Source organism: Suricata suricatta, chromosome 3, assembly GCF_006229205.1.
Source record: "Suricata suricatta isolate VVHF042 chromosome 3, meerkat_22Aug2017_6uvM2_HiC, whole genome shotgun sequence".
Lineage (NCBI taxonomy): Eukaryota > Metazoa > Chordata > Mammalia > Carnivora > Herpestidae > Suricata > Suricata suricatta.
In genome coordinates, this window is record NC_043702.1 from 130,749,710 (window position 1) to 130,773,401 (window position 23,692).

Sequence of the window (23,692 nt, forward strand, 5' to 3'; positions counted from 1 at the left end):
AAAGAAACATATATTTGGGGCTCTGGGGACACAAGGCCTAACGTTAGAACTTAACAGTCCAGTTGAGGAGAAAGGACATTTGAAATTTAAAGGAAGTTCATGTTGGTTAAATGTTCAAGAAAACCACTTAATATAAGTGGTTGGAAGGCCACTGGTGAGAGAAAAAAACAGTCTAAGGTGGAATATGACTTGAGCAAGGGTTAGCCAGGTGGAAAGGTAGGGAATAGGTTAAGGACATGGTTCAAAAGTAAAAGTAAGTATGTGTGTGAAGGCCCTGAGCTGATGGGTTAAAATTCAGAGGACACCTTTCTGGACAGGACCTTTGCTTTATATACATCGGGCAAACTGACCACTTTACTGAGCAGTCACATGGTACTTTTCCATCTCCTCACCAGAGGCGACATGGGAATATCCTTCCCATCTTGCCCTTTGTCGTATACTTCCTTCAAGGCACAAGTTGGTCATTCATCATGTCTTGTCTTAAAATCTGACACTTATGTCAGCTCCTTTCATCTTTCAAATAGTTATTACATATGTTCCCTGACAAAGCTTGTGATATCTGTACTGTTTCAAATGTCCCTTCTCCTCAACTAGATTGTAAGTAGTTTCTAAAGAAGAGCGTCCAATTGTCTGTATCTATCCTTCTAGCACAGTACTTTTCCAGAAGAAATTCTTGCTGTTTATTAATTATTTAGTTACATGATTTAAGTAAGCAAAAAAAAAAAAAAAAACCAACCCAAAATTACTGCCCAAACTACCTAGTCATCAAGGTTCCTGACTCTTCTCAAGGGAGAGATGGTAAATGCTAGATTTTTTTTTGGTGTCACTTCCAGTGGATCTATGTAGGGATCTACTCTGATGAGAAATTACCTAGGTGGTTTCTGTTCTATGAACATGATCAATTTAGGGGGGCCTGGGTGGCTCAGTCGGTTAAGCGTCGGACTTTGGCTCAGGTCATGATCTCACGGTTCGTGGGTCGTGGGTTGGAGCCTGCATCAGGCTCTGTGCTGAAAGCTAGCTCAGAGCCTGGAGGCTGTCTTTGGATTCTTTGTCACCCTCCGTCTCTGACCCTCCCCTGTTCATGCTGTCTCTCTCTCTAAAATAAATAAAACAGTAAAAAAAAATTTGTTTAACATGATCAATTTGGACTTAGGGGCTCATATAGTCAGGTCTGTATGATATTAAAATAATTTTTATGTCAAGAATCTTTGAGGCTTTGGGTCAGATATTCATCCTCTTTGCCGAGACGCTGCTGGTGCCTGAATCTCCAGGACCTCTGAAATTTCCATAGAGGTAAGGAGGAATCTCTTCAATTACCACTTGAAAAGAGAAACATACTTAAGACCTGTGGCAGTAAATTTCCAAAAGACTGGTGGCCAGAAATTGGAAGCAAAATTTCTAGTCATAATAAAAGGATACATCCAGCTGACTCCCTTAAATAAGATTTTTGAGACCAAAAACAGAACAACTCAAAAATAAAAACAAAACAAAATCAAGTTTGAACTTTGAGACAGATTATTTTCCTAGAGGCAACATCAGAGGACTTTGTGCATGTATTCAGTTCACTGGTTTACAAAGTTGTGGATACATATAGTTCAAAACAGGCTCCAGTTCTGGGTGTGAGATGCTTAGTAGTGAAAATATCCTTTCCAAGGCTCATAGGTGTCTTTTCATTAAATGGAAAATTCCACTAAAAGCAACAAGGATACTATCATAACAGCATACTGGTACAGACTAAGTGATGAGCCCCATTTCCACATCTGGGGACTATCTAGCAAAATCAAGGAGCTGCAGGGAGTAATTAGTACTTGCCTGATATAACCAGGTGCATACTTTGCCATCTAGGACTTAAAGCAGACTTAGGCATAGTGAACACAGGCTGTCCTGCACTACTCACTAATATTAATAAACTGCCTCTGAGAGTTTAAATTTTTTTTTTTTTACTAACTCAACAAACACATACTAAGTGTCCACTATGTGCAAGCACTGAGCTGGGCCAGAGGTGATTAAACTCTCCTTGCTTTCCAGAACTAACAATCAAGTGGTGGAGATAAACACATAGAACAGATAATTTTGCTAAAGTGTGATAGTGCTATAATAGAAGTGAGAGAAGAAGACCATGGGTTCAAGAGAAGCACAGAAGAATATTAATCGTTCTGGCAAATGTTAGACAGCTAAAAGGGACAACAGCAGTGCTAACAGCAAAGTAAGTACATTCACTGCAACCATTTCTTAATTGCTTACTTGAAAAACACATTTTAGAACCACTTATTTTCCCATCAGGAAATGCAGTAATTGATTTATTAATTGGTCATAACACCCAAAAATTTAAAAAGAGAGACAAGCACAAGCTTCACCATTTCCAGGAAGCCCACCTACCTCTCTGAGAAAACTTCATTTTGAATGTAGAAGGTTCAAACTCACTGAAACTATCCCAGAAAATGTGTCCCCTAGTTGCCTTTTTTTTTTTAATGTTTTTTATTTATTTTTGAGAGACAGAGACAGTGCAAACAGGGGATGGTCAGAGAGAGAGAGGGAGACAGAGAATCTGAAGCAGCCTCCAGACTCTGAGCTAGCGGTCAGCACAGAGCCCGATGCGGGGCTCGAACCCATGAACCATGAGATCATGACCTGAGCCAAAGTTGGATGCTTAACCGACTGAGTCACCCAGGTGCCCCTGGTTGCCTTTCATCACAAAAGCAAGAGAAGACCAAATAAATTCCAAAAGAAGCCTAGGACACAACTAGAGTTCTCTGAACTCCCAACAACCTCAGAGCTTTCCTTCTCACCCTCCTTTCCAGACCAGAGTTATCCAAACAATCTCCTATTCTTACCCTCCAGCCAGCCAGTCGGCATTCCCCTTAGAGTCTCTAACTCACAAGTCAACTAACTTTTTCCTTTAATTTTTTTAACATTTATTTATTTTTGAGAGACAGAGTACAAGCAGGAGAGGGGCAGAGAGAGAGGGAAACAGAATCCAAAGCAGGTTCCAGGCTCTGAGCTGTCAGCACAGAACCCGATGCAGGGTTCAAACCCACAAACCATGAGATCATGACCTGAGCCAAAGGCAGACACTTTACCTACTGAGCCACCCAGGCACCCAAATAGTCAACTAACTTTTACATAGTGTCTTGCACATAACAACTCACTTGTATTTGTGAATGAATGAGTTTTTCTACCTTTCTTTATTTTATCAAGTTGTTCCTTCTATGCCAGATGTTGTTTCCAGAGTCTCCCTTTTCCTCCTCTCCCATGACAAATCTCTACCCACCCCCTCATCATATCTATCAATTAGAGTAATATTTGAAGGAAGATGATAGAAAAAAGAACAAGGATTCTGGAAATCATCATCTCTGACTCGAACCCTGATAGTATCACCTTATTAAGTCACTCAGTATCTATGACCTCTGATTTCTCCTGTAAAATGAGAATACTTCCCCCTAATAGGTAGTATTCCAGTGAAGGAAAACTGAGATAGATGTAAAGTTCCTAGCGTGCTTTGGTGACAAGCACCCAGTTAGTGTGCAATAAATGCTAGTTTCTTTCCTAAGACCTCACTGAAATGCCTGTGGAGAAGCCTCTCAGCTTACCCACCTAGGACCCATCTCTAATCACAGCATAGCAATGCTTCCGCAGTCTCTGAAAGCCTGTAGGGGAAGAAAATCTGCAGTTAAGAAACTGTGCTGGTATTTTCCATTTAGCACTCCATGCTCATTAGGAAACTTCTAAAGAGTTTCCTGTCCTGTAATTTATAAAGCTTCTTATAAATTCATCTGGCTTCGAGGCAAATAATCCACATACTGCCAGAAGGTGTGTGTTATCTGCTTCCAAGTGCTCGATGCCTATCTGATCTCATAGCTCAGGGCTGCTGACTCCTGAGTCTCAAGTACCAACATGGTCCCCCAAACAAGGGAAGCACTCAGCTGCTTGAGAGGAAAAAGAGCTTTAGGTAAGCTCTAATAAACCAATGCAGATTGCCAACTAGGCATTCTGCAATCCCGCTTCCCAGGACTCCGGTCCCTGTGGCTTTTCTGGGTCCACAGGAACCTCATGTGCAAAGGCTTCTAAAGGCCTTAAACCCAAGGCTGCCTTTCCATAGTCTGAATGGGACCTTTTGTCAGCCTCCTCTACCAGCCTCCTCAGGCTTCATGAGCAAGAGGGCTAGTCCTATTCTGCCTTCTCCTGAATTCTCTTCCCTTAATACCCTTTTCTGTGCCCCTGCACACTTAATTCCTCCCTGTCCAGTTCCTATACTCTTTACTTCTCCTCTAAAAACCCAGAACTAACATTTATATGCGAGGTCTCATTCCAGCCTCAGCACTTCAAATGTATTAACTCATTTAACATCCACAACAAAATTAGGAGGTAGCTCCTATTACTTTCCCTATTTTACAGGTGAGAAAACTGAGGCTCAGAAGACTGAGGCTCAGTCATAGTAGTATAAGAGGTAGAACTGGGATTCAAAGTTGGGCAGTGTGTGGTTATAGCAGCCACCACTTACTAAATTTCCTCAATTCCTTGCTCAAACTGAAGCCTCAGGCCACATGGCGTCTATTCGTGGTTTCTTATAAGGTGTGCATTCAGGTGAAATAAGTCCTTTTGAAACCACTGCCTGTTTCCTCCTCCTTCTCCCTCTCTGCCCTCTCCCTCCCCTCCTCTGCTTCCCCTTCCACCTCCTTATTCTTCTTTACACTTTCTGAGGTCAAATAAATGTTGCTTGATCAGAGCCCCAAGGTCTCACTACAACTGGGTAGGTTCCCAGACGTAAGAGAAATGCCTCTGTGTCACATCCCAAAGTCTCTCCCTGCCTTATCAAATCTCTTGCTGAGAGGCATGCCCTCTCTCTGAGGTCACCAATAAGATATTATACAGAAAACAAAACAAAACACTATTCTGGTTCAGACTGCAAACAACTCCGTACAGTACTCTCTTTCTAAGAGGAAAAAACAAAGTTATTTTGTAAAAGACATCTGCAGCTGCAAACCGGTCCTTACTGCCTTTTACTAAACTTTAACAGATCATTCACAAATAGGTCATGCCCCTTGTGAACCAAGTAATACTATCAAGGTAGAAAGCTTTATAGGTTTTTTAGAATATCTTTAATGAACATGAAAACTAACTTTGAGTGTTAAGATGTATCCTGTAATTCTGCCATGATTCTATGACTCACCGAATAAGTCACATTAACTCCAATCATCCTACAAACATTTATTGAGCTCTGGAAAACCACACAGAGAAAGGGAGACAATATTCCTTCTTGCAGGGTACTAACTGCCAGCATGGGACATAGGCAAATAAGCAAACACTTGACTATAGATGATGATAATCACACAGGATGGTGTGTGTGTGTGTGTGTGTGTGTGTGTGTGTGTGTGTGTGTGTGAGAGAGAGAGAGAGAGAGAGAGAGAGAGAGAGAGAGAGAGAGAAGTGAGCATAGGGGAAATTAATTTATATTGAGTTATCAAGGAAGGCCTCTCTGAGGAGGTAACATTTAGCTAAGAGCTAAAGCAAGCCTCCATATTCCAAAAAGAGGAAATAAAAATGCAAAGTCTTCAGGTGGGAACAAACCAAGATACCCTTTCCCTTAGACAGCTCACCACTGTGTATACTTCTTCATGACTTTATAAAATTTATACATAAGTCCTGTCAACCTTAATCATTGTAAATGAAAGAATGCACATCACATCTGTAAAGGAATTTCCAGCCCTCTTATCTCTGCAGTTGCCAAATTCCCAGGACTTTTGTGTCTTGGTTCTCTCTGCAATACTCTTATCAGGGCTAGCTGCCCAGTAATACCTGTTGATGATTAACACCAACAGACCATGGAAAACAGATTTTGCAAGTCAGTCAGCCATAAAGTTCTTCTTAAATAAGGCTGCGGGAGATTTAGTCCAGTTCCTGGAGAGCCAGGCCATTCATTCCTGCACGATCACCACCGAGCTCAGTCCCTCACCCTATCTCACCATGTCCCCAGGAGCCCAATGGCCCTCTCAAGCGATAACCTTTTGCAACCTATGGAAAGCCAGTAGTTAACAACTGAGGAATGTCTTTGTCATCACTTCATGTTGAAATACCATTAAGACCTCAGGTTTATAACTTATTCCAGATAAGTCACTGGGTAAAAAAAATTCTAAGACTTAACTTGATAAAGAGATAATTTACAAAAAGCTTTACGAGGCATGCCTGGTGAGCCTATATCCTAGGCTTTACTAGACAGTCCTAATGAGCATATGTCCTAGGTTTAAAAAGCACCGTAAAGTTTAAAATAGACCATTTTCCACACTAGTGATAACAGCATCACCCTGGGAATGGATATACTTTCTTTGCATTCAATCTGTATATTTATTATTCACATAGATGAATTCATAGGGCCCAAGTTGCACCAAGTTGTCTCTAGTCTTAGATTATATTCCCCTAACCCAGTCTAAGTCTCTAAGGCCTTGGGAAGCTATATCATCCTTGCTAACACCACAGTCTTATCTTCTCTCTCCCTCACATCTTCACCCACTGGTCTGCACACCTTTGGAGAATGGTATGGTCTCTTCTACTTGTATGTTTACAGAAAGCCATCTAATTGAAGATTTCTTTTAATACCCCCAAAAGTTTGTGTTTCCTAAATTGATCTAATTTGCTTGTTTCTGTCCTATAGTTTTTTCTTTTTTTCTTCTTTTTTTAATTTTTATTTATTTTTGGGAGAGAGAGACATGGGTATGAGTGTTGCGGGGGCAGAGAGAGAGGGAGACACAGAATCCAAAGCAGACTCAGGCTCTGAGATGTCAGCACAGACCCTGACACGGGGCTCAAATTCACAAACAGCGAGATCATGATCCAGGCCAAAGTCAGACGCTTAACCAACTGATATACCCAAGAGCCCCAGTTTAGGTTATTTTCAATCCTAGAAATATTATACCTCTATAATGATAAATTTGAGAGTGGCACACACAGTCAGGAGACCTAAATTCCAGTCCTGTGTTTATTTATTCAAAAAATGCTTTTTAGATACCTATTATGTATCAGACTCTGCACCAACTGGTGGGCTTTTCACTTTGGACAAGTAATTAACCTGCTCTATGCCCCAGTTTTCCTATTTGTACACATCTCTAAAGAGCACATTGTACTGGGGGCACCTAGTGGCTCAGTCAGTTAGGCACCCAACTTTGGCTCAGGTCATGATCTCATGGTTTGTGGATTTGAGTCCCATGTTGGGCTCTGTGCTGACAACTCAGAGCCTGGAGCCTGCTTCAAATTCTATCTCCTCTCTCTCTCTCTGCCCCCTCCCCATTCACATTCTGTCTCTCTCAAAAAATTTTAAAAAAACATTTTTTTAATTAAAAAAAAAAAACAAGAGCACATTTTACCAGATAATCTCTAACCTTTACCGTTCTAAATGGGTTTGCTTCTAAGTCCAATTCTAACCTCAATTTTGTTTCTCAGTCACACTTGTTTCTAAATAAACAGACTTTGGGAATGTCTCTTTAAAATAAAGGCTAGTACTGGTTATATTTCCTAAACCATTAATATAATTTCATTGAGAGAGAAAAATATATACAGTAATCAATATTTCTGGAGTTTAAATGATTATTTGTAAGAAAAATCAATAAAGAAATTATACTATATACACTCAGAAACAAGAGTCAGAGAAGAATAATCTGTTATAAAATGGCTTGGAACCAATTTCTTCAAGAAGAAAAACCAGAGCTCCTGGGTGGCTCAACTGGTCAAGCATCCAACTCTTGGTTTCAAATCAGGTCATGATCTCATAGCTTGTGAGATCAAGCCCCATGTAGGGCTCTGCACTGACAGCATGGAACCTGCTTGGGATTCTCTCTCTGCCCTTCCCCTCTGCCCACTCTCCCTCTCAAAATAAATAGACATTTAAAAAAATAAAAAAGATTAACCAAGTACAAAACCAAGCACTGAAAATGTGAATAAAAATTGTAAAACCCAAAGCTGGCTTGATAATGTAAAAAATAAGTATACATATATATTGCTGCTAATACTGTATATTCATTCTTTCTAAAGAATAATTTCACAATATGTAACAAGGATCATAAAACTGGTTGTAGAGATTAATCACAGAAATAGTCCTGGGCTCACCCATCTAACTTTCTTTGACCAATGAACTTGCTCTCTTTCCAGTAATGCCCCTTTGCCATAACCATGAGAATATGCCCCAGTTAGCCTGATGGGTGGATGTACGAGACATATGGAGAAAGCCATTACTTTCCAGCTGGGACTGGCAGTTTCCCTGAACTAAAGAGCTGAAGCTATAACTCCAGGAAGGTTAAAAAAGCTAGAATTTTCAAGGAAAAAATACCAGAAAATGGAGACCTCTGGAGACGTGCAGAGCAATACTGTACCTGGGTCTTCAGCTAAGTAATGGTGTGAGGAGAGTATCCACTGTCTGGGAAACAGCCACTTGAAAGAATGAGAAAAAACAATTCTCAAAGCTCCCAAAAAGCTAGCAATAGTCCCTGTTTCCACCACCTGAAGTAGAAAAACTAATGATTCAAGAGGCATCATACTGAGTGATCAGAAAGGCTTGGCCAGTGTAGTAGGGACAAAACCTGCCCTAGAGAAAACACAGCTCTGCTCCAACCAAGAAACGCTTAAAGGCAAGTTTCTGAGTAACTTAATTGGATCCCAATACCAATATTAAGAATATCTCTAGAAATACAAAGTATTCCATTCCCAGCAAGGCAAAATTCACTATTTCTGCATCCAAGCAAAATTTACCAAGAAATTAAGTTTGCTAGAGCTGCTGTAACAAAACAGCACAAACTGGGTGACTTCACAGACTGATTGTCTCATGGTTCTGGAGAGTAGAAGTCTGAGATCAAGATGTTGGCAGGGTTAGTTTCTTCTGAGGAGTGAAGAGATGGAAAGGGGGTGGGGGTCTGTTCCAGGCCTTCTTCCCTGGACTATAGATGGCTCTGTGTCACTAATTCTGTGTGTGCCTGTCTCTAAATTTCCCCATTTCATAAGGACATAGTCATATTGGATCAGGTCCACCTTACTGAACTCATTTTAACTTGATCAACTCTGCACAAGGTTCATTCTGAGGTGCTGAGAGTTAAGACTTCAATAAACGAGTTTCTAGGGGAACACAATCAACCCATTACACCAAGTACGCAAATGATGAGAAAATATGGCCCCTATTGAGAAAAATCAATCAGTCAAACCCAAGAAATGACATGGATCATAGAATTTGAATTTGACAAAGATGTTAGAACAGTTATTACAGTTGTATCACACTTGTTCAAGATATTAGAGAAGAATGGTATGATTCAAGTTTCATAGAGATTTAGAAGATATGAAGACTCAGGTGAAACTTCTGGGAATATATCATGTCTGAGATGAAAACTACACTGGAAGTATTTAATAGAAGGTTAAACACAGCAGTAATAATTAGTAAAATTGAAAAAATAGCAGTAGAAATGATCAAAAATGAAATTCAGAAGAAAAAGAAGGGGGAAAGTGAGTAGAGCAATCAGTGAGCCATGAGGTATCTTCAAGCAGCTTAATAGCTACGTAAATAGAGTGTCAACAGGAAGGTGAGGGACTGAAAAATAAATTGAAGAAATAATAGCTGAATCGTCCAAATATGAGGACAAGTAAACTACTGAGCTAAGAAGCTCCACAAACTCTAGGTATGAGCATGAACACAACTATAACAAGCCATGTTGCTATCGAATTGCTTGAAACCAATGATAAAGAGAACAGCTTAAAAAGGAAGACTGAAAAGACACATCAAGTACAGAGACCAAAGGTAAGGATGACGGCAGACTTCTTATTGCAAACAACAAAATCGAGACAATGGAGCGACATCTTTAAAGTACAAAGAAAAAAATATGTCAACCTAGAATTCTATACTCAGTAAAAATAGCTTTCAAAAATAAAGGCAAATAAAGACATTTTCAGGCATACAAATGCTGAAAGAATTTATTAATAGCAAACTTTCCCTATAAGAAATGTCCTTTAGCCAGAAGAAAAATAATACCACATGGAAATCTAGAGCTATCAAAGGAAGGAAAGCACCAAAAGTGATAACTATGTGGGGTCTAGAGAGAAACTTCTCCATTATTTCCTCCCTCCTCTCACCACTCTCTTCATGTCCTATTTAGAAACACAACTGAATGAGGCTTAATTCCATATGTACAACTTATATACACATCATCTCTAGTAAATTACATTCATCAATAATCATCAACAAATATTTATTGAACTTCCCTACACTGTATTTCAAACATTGGGGATATACTGACCAAAAGAGATAAGCCCCTTTAACAACCTTATGGAACCCACATTCCAGCATTTGATTTTCTGATTCATGAACATGCAAACACAGTATAATAGTCACACTGCAATTTGCTGATATTGTTTTATTGATCTTTTTTAGTAATTCCCTCAAGACTGAAAAAAACTGCAATTTGGTTGCTTCAATGGCCTTCATGATTCAATAATTCAACACAATAATCTAGTTAGTAGAAGCCCTTTAAATATTATCAGTAGTGTTAGTTATAGAGGCCTATATCATAATGTACTCCAAACAAAGCAATTTTGCTATTTTTCATTATGTCATATTTTTTCAAACTGCTGGAATTGGGATAGGTAAAAGGAGAAAAGGGGATAAAGAAGCCATTAGGGTTGAATTAATTTTCTAATTTTTTTGTAATCTGTATCTTTTATAGAAGGATGTGAAAGTGTTCACCACAGACATATATAATAATGTAGGTACACAATAACTAAAATGGCAATGGAAAAAGCAAAGCCATGCATATCTGAAAGAAGCAAATATGCTAGCGTGAAGTGTTAATTAAGTTACTATAATTATTAATAAACATGGCTTGGAGCTTCTTAGCAGCCATAGCAAAAAGGGAAATACAACCTGTAAGAAACTGCTCTGTATTAGGGGAAAAATTATTAATGCAAAAATACTCACTGCCTTCTCCTCCTCTTCTTATATTTCTTTAAATACTACCTACCCTAGCCAGGTTTTTGAAAGATATTACAGCTGATAGAGGGAGGGATAAAATAAGAATATACATTATGAGGAAACTCAGATATCCTGTATCACTATCTAAAGGAAGAATCATATATTTTGGAAACAAATATTGTGAAAGTCATCCTCACTGAAAAAATAGGTTACTTCTTAGAGATCATCTGTAAGTTCTACCCCACCATTTAACACTAGTTAAATGAACAAACTTATCTTTGCCAATGAACAAACAAGCAAGTGCTCTTTGGTGAAACTAAATAATTGGGAGTCAAAATAGTGAAAGGCTGTAATCATTACCTTCAATTTAGCAATGGACATTTTTAAATTTTTTTAATGTTATATTTATTTTTGAGACAGAGAGAGACAGAGCATGAGAGGTGGAGAGGCAGAGAGATAGGAAGACACAGAATCCGAAGCAGGCTCCAGGCTCTGAGCTGTCAGCACAGAGCCCGATGCAGGGCTTGAACCCACAAACATGAGATCATGACCTGGGCCGAAGTTGGAGGCTCAACCGACTTGAGCCACTCAGGTGCCCCAGCAATGGCAATTTTTATGTCAGGTTTTTGATTTGAGGAGAAAGGAAAAAAAGTGTATTCTAATCTACTTCCTAGGAACAGCTGTAATCAGCAGATGCTTGTAATGACAAAACTCAAGTAATTAAACATCGTCATTTAAAAATCTGTTCAATGGCAACAACAAAGAAGGCATCCGTGGATTCTTACTTGTCAAACATCTGAAAAATGGCCTATCTTTACATATAGTATCATTAATTTTTATAACATATATGACTAGGCAAACAAACAAAAAATGAAAGTGAAGAAAGAATCATCATTACCTTGATATTGCCTAGCTGTTTATTTTATGGTATCAACATATAGAAAAACACTATTATGGAAGTATCTATCTCCCTTGGCTTTTGAATGTTATCAAAAGTTCTGTCAAATCCCACAGAAAACAAGATGGCATTAGAATGTTTGGCTATTTCCCTGGGTTCCATTCTTTTTCAGGGCCCTGACCCAACGTTAGAATTTCATTAACTTCTGAGTTCTCTTGTTGGCCCTTTCCCAAATAGATAAATAAGTTACTAGAAAAAGTTCCCATCAACCATTTGTTCATTACACTAATTTTTTTTTTAATTTTTTTAATGTTTCACTTATTTTTGAGACAGAGAGATTCAGAGCATGAACAGGGAGAGGCAGAGAGAGAGAGAGGCACAGAATCTGAAGCAGGCTCCAGGCTCTGAGCTGTCAGCACAGAGCCCGACGTGGGGCTCGAACCCAAGACCGTGAGATCATGACCTGAGTGGAAGTCGGAGGCTTAACCGACTGAGCCACCCAGGGGCCCCTCATTACACTAATATTTATAGGCTCTTTGATGGGCCAGACAGGATTCTAGACAGTGAACAACATAGACTAAAATCCTGCCATCGTGGAGTTTACATCCTCGTGGAGGAAGAGAGATACTAAAAAGAGTAAGTAGAGACGATGTCAAATGTGACTAGTGTGACAGAATCAAAGCAGGGAAAGAGAGAGGGAAGAGCTGCTGAAGAGGGACGGCAGTTTCAAAGAAAGAAAGGTCTCAGTGAGACAGCGACATCTGAACCAAAACCCAAAAGGGTGAGAGAAGTAGCCATATAAACCGCTGCAGAAAGGATTCCAGACAGAGGGAACAGGCTTGGCAGGACTGAGAAACAGCAAAGGCCAGAGCAGCCAGAGTAGGGGGATGAGTTGTTGAAGAGATAGAGGTACAGGGCAGATGATGCAGACCTTGGAAGCCATTGTTAGTTAGCATTTTGTTTTTCATGCTGAGACAGATAGGAAGTCATGAGGGGTTTGAAAAATGACAGATGTTTTTAAATTCTCATGCTCGCTGTTGTGTTAAGCATAGAGGATCAAGGAGGAGAAACCAGTAGCCTCTATGAGAAGCTACTGCAGTGGCTCTGGCAAGAAAAAATTGGAGGCTCAGACCGGCGGTTATGGCATCCCTGGTAAAAATACCCCCTACAGATGGCTGCCCAGCCAGCAGGTTCTAGCGTGGCTCCCAGGGGTTGACAGTCACATGAACTTTTTAAAAAATGTTCATTATCTTTAATAAATAATTTAAAGAAAAGTTTTAGAAGCCAATAAATCAATGTTTACACATGGTGACTAGTATGAAGAGCTATTGCCAGTGAAACCCAAACCACAGCAAAACCTCTGTTTTTAAGGGCTGAGGTTTATTCAACGGAATTTCTACTTAGATGACAATTAAGTAAGAATTCTCAATTGTTTCTACTCTTGCTGTGGAAGATACTTTTTTGTCACCTTTTTGACTTAATAGATGCTATATGGTGAACAAAATTAAATTATGTTTAGATGATTGGAGATTTGTATTAGTTCAGTTTCTTAATTCCTGTCAATAATTCATATTAAGTGGATATCTGGATACAGGTGTAAATGACACGAGATTGGCTTGCATTTATACTGAACCCCAAGATATACTTTAGAAATTTGATTCTTTTTTCACATGCCCTACTTGTTTGTGTTTTGTTACCACACTTTTTCTTCTAAGAGAGGATTATACATGAACCCCGGTTAATGAGTCACAGCTAATCAAGATGTGGTTTCCTGTGATTCCAGCCTTTGAGGCGACAGTGCACGTTTGATGACTCTATAGCTGATTATGATATACACCAAATAATTACTGAAATTCATCATCTTGCTTCTGAAATAAACATATTACTAACCTCAACCGTGTTATTCAAAATATAGATCAAAGCACCCTCTTCCATGATAAGCCTGTCTTTTATAGCCTTCTCTGCTATTCTCTCTCCAGCAACATTTTTCTAGACTGACAAGCCTGTTAATCAGATTTTCAAGCCATAGGTTATTTACATCCTCCAGTACATTTCAGTGAAATTAATTTGAGTTGTCCTCCTTTCTTACCAGCTTTCCAATAAATCTTTCTGGCAGTTTAAATAGAAATATCATCAAGTCAGACTGGCTTGTGGCAAAAATCACCACTATTAAATGTTCTGCCAAGAGCATGCATGGTAAAAGGGGGGAAAAATGGAAAAACGAGGAGAGAACTTTTCAATACTATGAGTAAAACAGAAACCAGAAAATATGTGAAATGCCACAGTATACGGATAAGACAAAATTCCAAAGGAATGCTGCATACCCAGTATATTCATTTTCTAGGGCTGCCACAGCAAAGTACCACACACTGGGTAGATGAAATAATAGAACATTTACTTCTGACAGTTCAGGAAGCTAGAACTGTGAGACCAAGGTTTCAGCAGGTTTGGTTTCTTCGGAGGCTTCTCTTTTTGGCTTGGAGAAAGCCATCTTCATGTTCACATGGCATTTTCCCTTTACATGTGCCTATGTCTTAACCTCCTCTATGTATCTGGACACAAGTCATATTGGATTAGGGCTCACCCTAATGACCTCATTTTAATGTAATTACCTCTTTAAAGACCATATCACCAAATATACTCACAGTCTGAGGTACTGAATCAGGTTTGGGCCCTAACAATTTGGCCCATAACACACACTACTTAGGAAAAGTATACAGTATAAATCTGCTGTCACCTATGAACTATTTAAGGAGCCATGATTTTTGATCCTTTGGACACTGAGAATGTGCTAAGAATACAGCTTTTGGCCATTCACTCCCCATGTAGACAATGACCATTATTAGGTCTTTGTGTGATCCATCAAGCCCATAGCAGAGACAGCAAGCACCCAGAGGCTCTGGAGTCTAGCTCACTGTCCAGCTCTGCATTCAGGGTACAGCCATTAGCCAGGCTCAGTATATGTGTTATGAGGAGTCTTTCTTTGCCACGAGTCCCAACATGCTGCAGAGTTTTTGAAGGCAGATAATAAAAGAATTGCTTTGTATTTTCTTTTCTCACCCTCTCTCTCTCTCTCTCTCTCTCTCTCTCTCTCTCTCTCTCTCTGTTATTTTGTGTGTGTGTGTGTGTGTGTGTGTGTGTGTGTGTGTGTTTTGAGACAGAGAGAGACAGAGCATGAGCAGGGGAGGAACAGAGAGAGAGGGAGACACAGAATCTGAAACAGGCTCCAGGCTCTGAGCTATTGGAACAGACCCCAATGCAGGGCTCAAGCCCACAAACTGTGAGGTCATGACCAGAGCCAAAATTGGAGGCTTAACCGACTGAGCCACCTAGGTGCCTCAAGAATTGCTTTCTATCGGGGCACCTGCGTGGCTCAGTCGGTTAAGCCTCCGACTTTGGCTCTGGTCATGATCTCATGTTGGTGAGTTTGAGCCCCGCGTTGGGCTCTGTGCTAACAGCTCAGAGCCTGGAGCCTGCTTCAGATTCTGTGTCTCCCTCTGTCTCTGCTCCTCCCACTCATGTTCTGTCTCTCTCTGTCTCAAAAATAAATAAAACATTAAAAAATTTTTCTAATTAAAAAAAAAGAATTGCTTCCTATTTTCTAAAAGAAAATTTACCAGAGAAAAAGCCATCCCTTTGCTCTTTATGTTTTTCTACCCACATTTGTAATACTGCTGCTTCCCAGTTGGGTGAGAGACGTGGAGTCCAAACTCAAATCAGGGCTAATATTGGATGGGTATCCATGGCAGCCATCACTAATTCTTGATTCTCACGAACATGGTCTTGGCTTCAGAATCCTTCTCAATACAGCCACTACCATAACTGTAATTGACATTGACATTATTTAGCATTCCTAGCCCAAACAAAAGTGGAATGCCAGAAGTTACTGCTTGCCTCTTTCCATTAAGCAGCTTCTTCAGCCAGGGGTGTCCAGTCACCAATTCAGTCTTAATTCTTGATTGGCGTAGCTAGATTGGTCTCTGTGTTAATAAGAACCATTTTTAAAGGGCTAAAATGGATTCAGGTTTTGTGGAGCCTAAATTTCATACAATTGGAGGTGGGTGGAAAATCCCTTTAAGAAAAAGAGTGTTGCATCCCCAAAGGCAAGGAAACCAAGAACAAAAATGAACTGTTGGGACCTCATCAAGATAAAAAGCTTCTGTACTGCAAAGGAAACAATCAAGAAAACTAATAGGCAACCGACAGAATGGAAAAAGATAGTGGCAAATGGAATATCAGATAAAGGGCTAGTATCCAAAATCTACAAGGAACTCACTAAACTACACACCCAAAAAATGAATAATCCAGTGAAGAAATGGGCAGAAGACCTGAACAGACACTTCTCCAAAGAGGACATCCAGATGGCCAACAGGCACATGAAACAATGCTCAGTGTCACTCATCATCAGGGAAATACAAATCAAAACCACACTGAGATACCGCCTCATGCCGGTCAGAGTGGCTAAAATGAACAAATCAAGAGACTATAGATGATGGCGAGGATGTGGAGAAACGGGCACCCTCCTACACGGTTGGTGGGAATGTAAACTGGTACAGCCACTCTGGAAAACAGTGTGGAGGCTCCTCAAAGAAACTATCAGTGGAACTCCCCTATGATCCAGCAATAGCACTGCTAGGGATTTACCCAAGAGAGACAGAAATGCTGATGCATAGGGCACATATACCCCAACGTTCATAGCAGCACTTTTCAACAATAGCCAAATCATGGGAAGAGCCTAAATATCCACCAACTAATGAATGGATCAAGAAGATGTGGTGTATATATATATATATACACACACACACATCTCACACACACACACACACACATACACACACAATGGAATACTACATGGCAATGAGAAAGAATGAAATCTGGCCATTTGTAGCAAAATGGATGGACCTGGAGGGAGTCATGCTAAGCGAAATAAGTCAGGCAGAGAAGAAAAGATACCATATGTTGTAACTCATAGGTCTAACAGGAGAAACCTAATAGGGGACCATGGGAAGGGGAAATAGGGGGAAAAGAGTTGGGGAGAGGGAGTGAGGCAAATTATGAGAGATTCTTGAATACTGAAAACAAACTGAGGGATGAGGAGGGAGGAGGGAAGGGGAGGGGGAGTGATGGTCATGGAGGGGGCACTTGTGGGGAAGAGCACTGGGTATTATATGGATACCAACTTGGTAATAAACTATTTAAATAAAAAATAAATAGCAAAATATTTAAAAAAAGAAAAAGAAAAAGAGTGTTAAACTATAATAAAAATTTATACTCTCTCCCAGGGCCTTAAAAGGGTCCTATTCAATTGAGGGCCCTGAAGCTTAAGCTTCCTTAGCTTCAACTAGTCTGTCTATCCCTGTCACAAGGAAATGTGCCTGCCTTAAATCAACTCTTCTATAATGGAGATTCACTCCTTCACTCCCATCCTTCTTCATGCACCCCTTCTTTCAACTTCTGTTTGTCTGTATTTTGTTCTATATGTCCTGCTAGAACCTTATGTACTCCAGTTGGGTTTGGTTCATGGATGGTAATAGGATGGGCAAGTTAGGAAATGCAAGACAAGGGCTGAGCTTGAGAAACACTAGGCCCAGACAGTATTGCCATCTTATTTAGAAAGGAGCATGAATTTGGTTACTCTGGTTCTGAGGTTAAACAGAGGTCATTTTTGAGTGACTTAGAGACTAGCCTCCAGGATTTAACAGCTAAATCTCATACCATTGAGAAGTAAGTATGAAGGTTTCCAGAAATGGGGTGTGCAATTTGCATAGAACCCAAAACCTTCTCAGGGAAAAAAAGCAGGATTACTATGTATTTCCCCTGATATTTAAAGTTGTAAGAGCTGATGGGATGTACTTAACTGGCTTTGTCCAAGCTTGGATAACCAACAACGCAGTGAGATTCCTGAACAGAAAAGACACCTTAACAGTTAAGTGAGACTGAACCAGATGGCTGGTCCCTGCCCTAAAATGGTCAGAGGGGACACTGGTTCTGAATCCACAAGGTGAATGACACCATCTAGGCTACATAGAAACAGCACAGGCACTCTCCCCAAAGTACCTGTGAATAAGCAGACAAAGTGAGAGACCAACATTACTACCAAGCTGTGACTTTGGGAACACAGACCTTCTCTAGTTCAGTGTCCACAACTGAACATAAAACTGGTGACAGAACGTCTTTTACACACTCACCCTCCCCTTTACCCTAGCCCCCTCCTCACACACATCTCTCAGTTTCCATAGTATTTCCCAGAGCACCAGGAGCCCTTGACTCCAGTTCTTCTCACAAGGGGACAGGGGTTTTGGTGGCAGTGGCATGTCTTAGATTCGGCTGCATTCCCAGACGTTACATTACAAACCCTGTATTAGGTAAGCTCTTTAGTAGCGTGTAACAGGTATGGATTTGGGAGTGAGAGATCTATGTTTGAATCCTCGCTTCATCATTTCCCAGTTGTGTGATTTTAAGCAAATAGACTTAACCCTGTGAACCTCAGTTCCTTCATCCACAGCCTAAGCTACTGTGGGCAACAACTGAGTGGCTTTGTCCAATATACATAGCACAGTATCCAGCACAGCATGTCCTCAGTAAATATTAGCTCTTGACCAACTGAAAGTTTTGATTTGGAGTATGGAATTAGACTCTCATCAAAATCTCAAGGGCACCTGAATGGCTTAGTTGGTTAAGCATCTGGCTCAGATCATGATCTCACAGTTGGTGAGTTCGAGCCCTGCATTGGGCTCTGTGCTGACACTATGGAGCCTGGAGCCTGTTTCGAATTCTGTATATCCCTCTCTTTCTCTGCCCCTCCCCTGCTTGGGCTCTCATTCTCTCTCAAAAATAAACATTAAAAAACTCTCATTATCACCATCAGCTGTACATTACTATTGCAATCCCACAGGAAGCTAGGGTCACACCAATGTAAGGATATATGGAGGATAAAAAGGCCATGCTCAATACAAATTGGCCTTAAGTTTGAACACTGTATGAACATTGGTAAATGAGATCAGAAAACTGGGCATTAGTCAGCTTTGATTGGATCATTTAAAAACGTAGCCATGATGATAATGCAAATAAAGAACAACATCAATATGGAATCAAAAGACTAGAACCTGAAGTAACTTGCTTTGGTGCAGGCAGAAGAGAAAAAGCAAACTGGCCTCCAGAAATTTTCCTGGCAAACCCTACCTCAAACAGATCACTTACTTAATGTGAATTCTCCCCACCCTTAAGTACACGGGCAGGACCGCCACACCCTACACTCACCTATATTCACATATCATTTTGTGTTCCAGGTTTGTCTCCCTAAATTTATTGTCAATTTCACCTGGGAAGAAGTCCTAATTTCTATTTCTTTTGTATATTCTCTTTGGGTAGGAACACAAGAAATAAAGAGGAAAAAAAAAAAAGGAAGCAGACAGGGAGGAGGGAAGGAATAAGGAGACAGGAAGGCCTGCTTCAGAAGGAAGTCTAAACTTTGTGGTAAAGGATCCTGTGATGAAATATCCCCAGGCTAGGAACCTGGCCATTTGCAAAAGGTTTGTGCTTGGCTGGTTTATTGAACTTGATGCATCCATCTTGTAATAAATGCTTTTTGGAGAATCCATCATAAAGAACCACCTGCCATGCTTGATCTGAATCATCAACAATAAGCAAAGAACTGATTTATAGACTGCATTGGTCATTAGTGGCTAATTAAATGTGAAAAGTAAATGCAATACTTTCCAGAACAGCTGTTATAGAAAGGGACAATGCAGCAGAAATAATTGCACAACTGGTTTCATAAAGAGCTGTGTGTTTGAAACCAAATTCGGGTGTTTTCCTATGATGACAGTATCTAAAACAAGGAATGAAGAACACTGGCAGAAGAACCTGAAAATAAACAGAACTCAAGTCCTCTGAAACCCTGACCACTATGGTGATGGGGGACTGTTACACATCCCCAAATACGCTGTCTTCTACAGGTGAGTCCTCCCGGCTTATCATCCTTTGGATTCATGTCTTTTGATTTATACCACTCACAGATTCTTTAAGGCAACAACTTTGCCACATTTAACCTCACATAAGGTTTTTGAATCTCACATAAGGTCAAACTTAGTGCTTTTTACTGAGCCTACAACAAAGAAACACTTGTATAAATTAATAAAATTCTCATTGTCTTTTAGTCTGAATTTTATTCTCTTATCTATTTCTTCATTTGGCTCCCCAAATCCAATAATTATCTATGGACTGTAAATAAATACACAAGAGACAGCATGCACAAGCATGGGTAGGAGTTTAGGAAGTAGAGGCCAATTCTGGTGCTTTTACCAAAATGTAAAAGTGAACTCTGGTAAGTCATATAACTTTTCTCTACCTCAGTTACTTCATCTATAAAATGTGGACAAAGAATATCTGCCCTGTAAAGAAAGGAAGGGAAGAGAGGACATATTTATTGGGTTCTATTATACGCCAGACATTGTGTTATGGGCACACACATGAATCACCTTATATGAGTTTCATAACAACTTTGCATCTGTTTCTATGTTACAGATGAGAAATTTGAGACTCAAGGGAAATAACTGGCAAAAAGTCACTCAGCTAGAAATCGTCACAGTGAAAATACACACTGAGAAATTCTAACTCTCAAGTAGTTCAGGTCAAGCCATTTGACACTTAGTGAGAGCCACGGAGCTGGCACCGTGACTGTTGCCAAGGATACAGAGGTGAACTAAACAGAAGCTAAGTGTCTACAAAAGCATGAAAACATATAAACAAATAAGTGTACCAGAGTATGCAAATGCAACTCCTTTCACCCAACCCTGCCACTTTTAATGAGGCTGTAAAAAATAAACTATGTAAAAGTCATAAAGGTATATTTTAAGTGCCTGTGCCCAAGTACTTTAACTAGAAAATATACTTAATATAGTAAGTAACTCTTGGTCCCTGTCCTCATGAAGCTTACAATCTTATTGAAAAAGAATATCAGTTCTTCAAGTGGTGAACTTCACTTATCTAGAAAGTTCACTCACATAGAACAGTACATTCTATTAAAATGATAGATAAAACTAATAATGCTAATTTTGCTTTTGAGTCACTTATGACTACGGCAATGAAGAAAAGTGTCTTTGCGATACAATGAACAAAAGTGGTGTCACATATCAGGGGCTGTGACTTCTGAACATTATGTCAGCTCATCACAATTAATTAATAATCCCCAGGTTTCAGTGGGTTTATAATGGGAAATAGTCTGCTTTGACTATATATTCCTCTCTAAATAAATGTACTTTTTGGTTAAGCAATACTTTTTAACTTTAGTAATGGTTCTTCACTTGAAACAGCAATATTAACTTTTATTTGTCTTCCTCATGAACCCAGGAATTGTGAATACTACAAATGAAATCAAAACATCAAAATACATGAGGAAATTTTCAAAAAAATAGCAAGCCAAAAATTAAGGGATAATTAATGTTCTTTCAATGTACTTCACTTTTATATTATTAGGGTTACTTTGCAAGCAGAATTTTTTTTTAATTTCTTATTTTATTGTTGAAGAGGTGTAAACTAATGTATAGTTTCAAAATGCTTCTGCCAATGGCAATCACAAAGGACTGAATTTTTTTTATCCCCTTATATAAAACAAGAGCTACTAATTACTTCTTTGTTCAAATGAGCATTTGGAGGAAGAAGCCTCAGAAAACATTTGGTGGAAACACACATATCACCACTTTTTAAAAAAAACTGATTAGGGGCACCTGGGTGCCTCAGTCAGTTAACTAAAGTGTCCAAGTTTGATTTCTGCTCAGGTCATGATCTCATATTTCATGAGTTCAAGCCCCTCTGTGCTGACAGCGCGGAACGGACTTGGGATTCTCTCTCTCTCTCTCTCTCTCTCTCTCTCTCTCTCTCTCTCTCTCTCGGGCCCTCTCTCATGCTCTCTCTCAAAATAAATAAAAACTTTTTTAAAAAGCATTAACATTTCCATACCAGTATTTAATCGATCTCCCACCCCTCTCCCCTCTAGTAACCATCAGTTTGTTCTCTATAGTTAAGAGTCTGTTTCTTGGTTCCCCCTCTCTCATTTTTTCCTCTTTGCCCACCTGTTTTAGTTTCTTAAATTCCACCTATGAGTGAAAACATATGGTATTTGTCTTTCTCTGACTGACTGACTTTGCTTAGCATAACATGCTCTAGCTCCGTCCACATCTCATTGCAAATGACAAGATTTCACTCTTCTGATGGCTGAGTATATTACATTGTATATATACGCACCACATCTTCTTTATCCAATCAGACAATGGACACTTGGGCTCCTTCCATACTTTGGCTATTGTAGATAATGCTGCTATAAACACTGGGTGCATGTATTTCTTTGAATTAGCATTTTTGCATCCTTTGAGTAAACACCTAGCAGTGCTGAATCACTATGTTGTACACCTGAAACTAATATCACACTGTATGTTAACTAACTGAAACTTAAATAAAATCTTAAAAAAATAAAGCATTAACTCATGTCCACATTGTGCATCAAAGGAAACCTTAGAAATACAACAGTAATCTCAAAAAAAAAGAGAGAGAGAGAGAGAGAGAGAGAGAGACACAGACAGAGAGAGAGAGAAAGAGACATTCCTGCCAATAAAGTGGATTGGAGCCATGTAATTTGTATAATAAATAGCAGCTAAGAGTTACTGAGCCCTTTTCATAAATGGTTCAAAAGCATTTTGTTCTACATACAGTAGTCCCCCCCTTATCCATAGGAGATACATTCCAAGACCATCAGTTAATGCCTGAAACCATGGATAGGACCAAACGCTATGTATATTGTTTTTTCCTATACATACATACATACATACATACCTACAATAAAAAGTTTAATTTTTGAACTAGACACAATAAGAGATTAACAATAACCAATAAAATATAACATATATAACTATATGTTATATGTTACACGTTATATATATACTACATAACTATAACAATACAATATAGTAAAAATTAGTGAATGTGGTCTCTCCTTCTCTGAATATCTTATTGTAGTGTTGAACTCACCTTCTTTGATGATGTGAGATGAGGCAGAGTACACAACGCAGCATTGCAATGCAGCTTTGGGCTGCTACTGACCTCAGGATTCCTCAGAAGGAGAATCCCCACTTTTCACCACAGATGGTGGCTGGTACCTGAAATGAAGAAAGGGAAATGGAAACTGAACCTGTGGGTGACGGGGGGACAACCACACATCATCTAATCCTCACACCAAGCCTATGAAGTAGGTACCTAATCATCTCCATTCCTCAGATGAGGAAAATCAGGCAGAGAGCAATTAAGGAACTTACTCAAGATCACACAGCTGACAAGAATTAGATTCCAGAAGCTGCCCAATACAGTAACCACTCACCACGTGTGATCATTTAAAATTTTTATTTATTTTTTAAATTTATGTTTATTTATTTTTGAGAGAGAGAGAGAGAAACAGAGCACGGGGGTGCGGGGAGAGGGGCAGAGAGAGAGGGAGACACAGAATCCAAAGCAGGCTCCAGGCTCTGAGAGATTGGCTAACAAGCACAGAGCCAAACGTGGGGTTCAATTCAGGAGCTGTGAGATCATGACCTGAGCCAAAGTCAGACACACAACCGACGGAACTATCCAGGTGTCCCTTTTTATCTATCTATCTATCTATCTATCTATCTATCTATCTATCTATCTATTTTCTTCTGAGATTTTATTTAAATTCAAGTTACTTAACATATAGTTTTAACATGTAGTATTGTTTTCAGGAGTAGAATTTAATGACTCTTCACTTACATACAACACTCAGTACTCACCACAAGTGCTCTACTTAATAACCACCACCTACTGTAGCCCAACCTCCCACCCACCTCCCC

The 23,692-nt window shown here is 39.6% G+C and overlaps 1 long non-coding RNA gene across 3 annotated transcripts in view; it reads right to left on the reverse strand.

The window, feature by feature from the left end:
• The window catches only part of LOC115288137, a 294,944-nt gene that overhangs the window by 193,688 nt on the left and 77,564 nt on the right, over nucleotides 1-23,692 (reverse strand). For all 3 annotated transcript variants that reach the window (XR_003906826.1, XR_003906825.1, XR_003906824.1), the window contains exon 2: nucleotides 22,860-22,987. This is a non-coding gene — a long non-coding RNA (uncharacterized LOC115288137). The remainder of the gene's footprint in view (nucleotides 1-22,859; nucleotides 22,988-23,692) is intronic.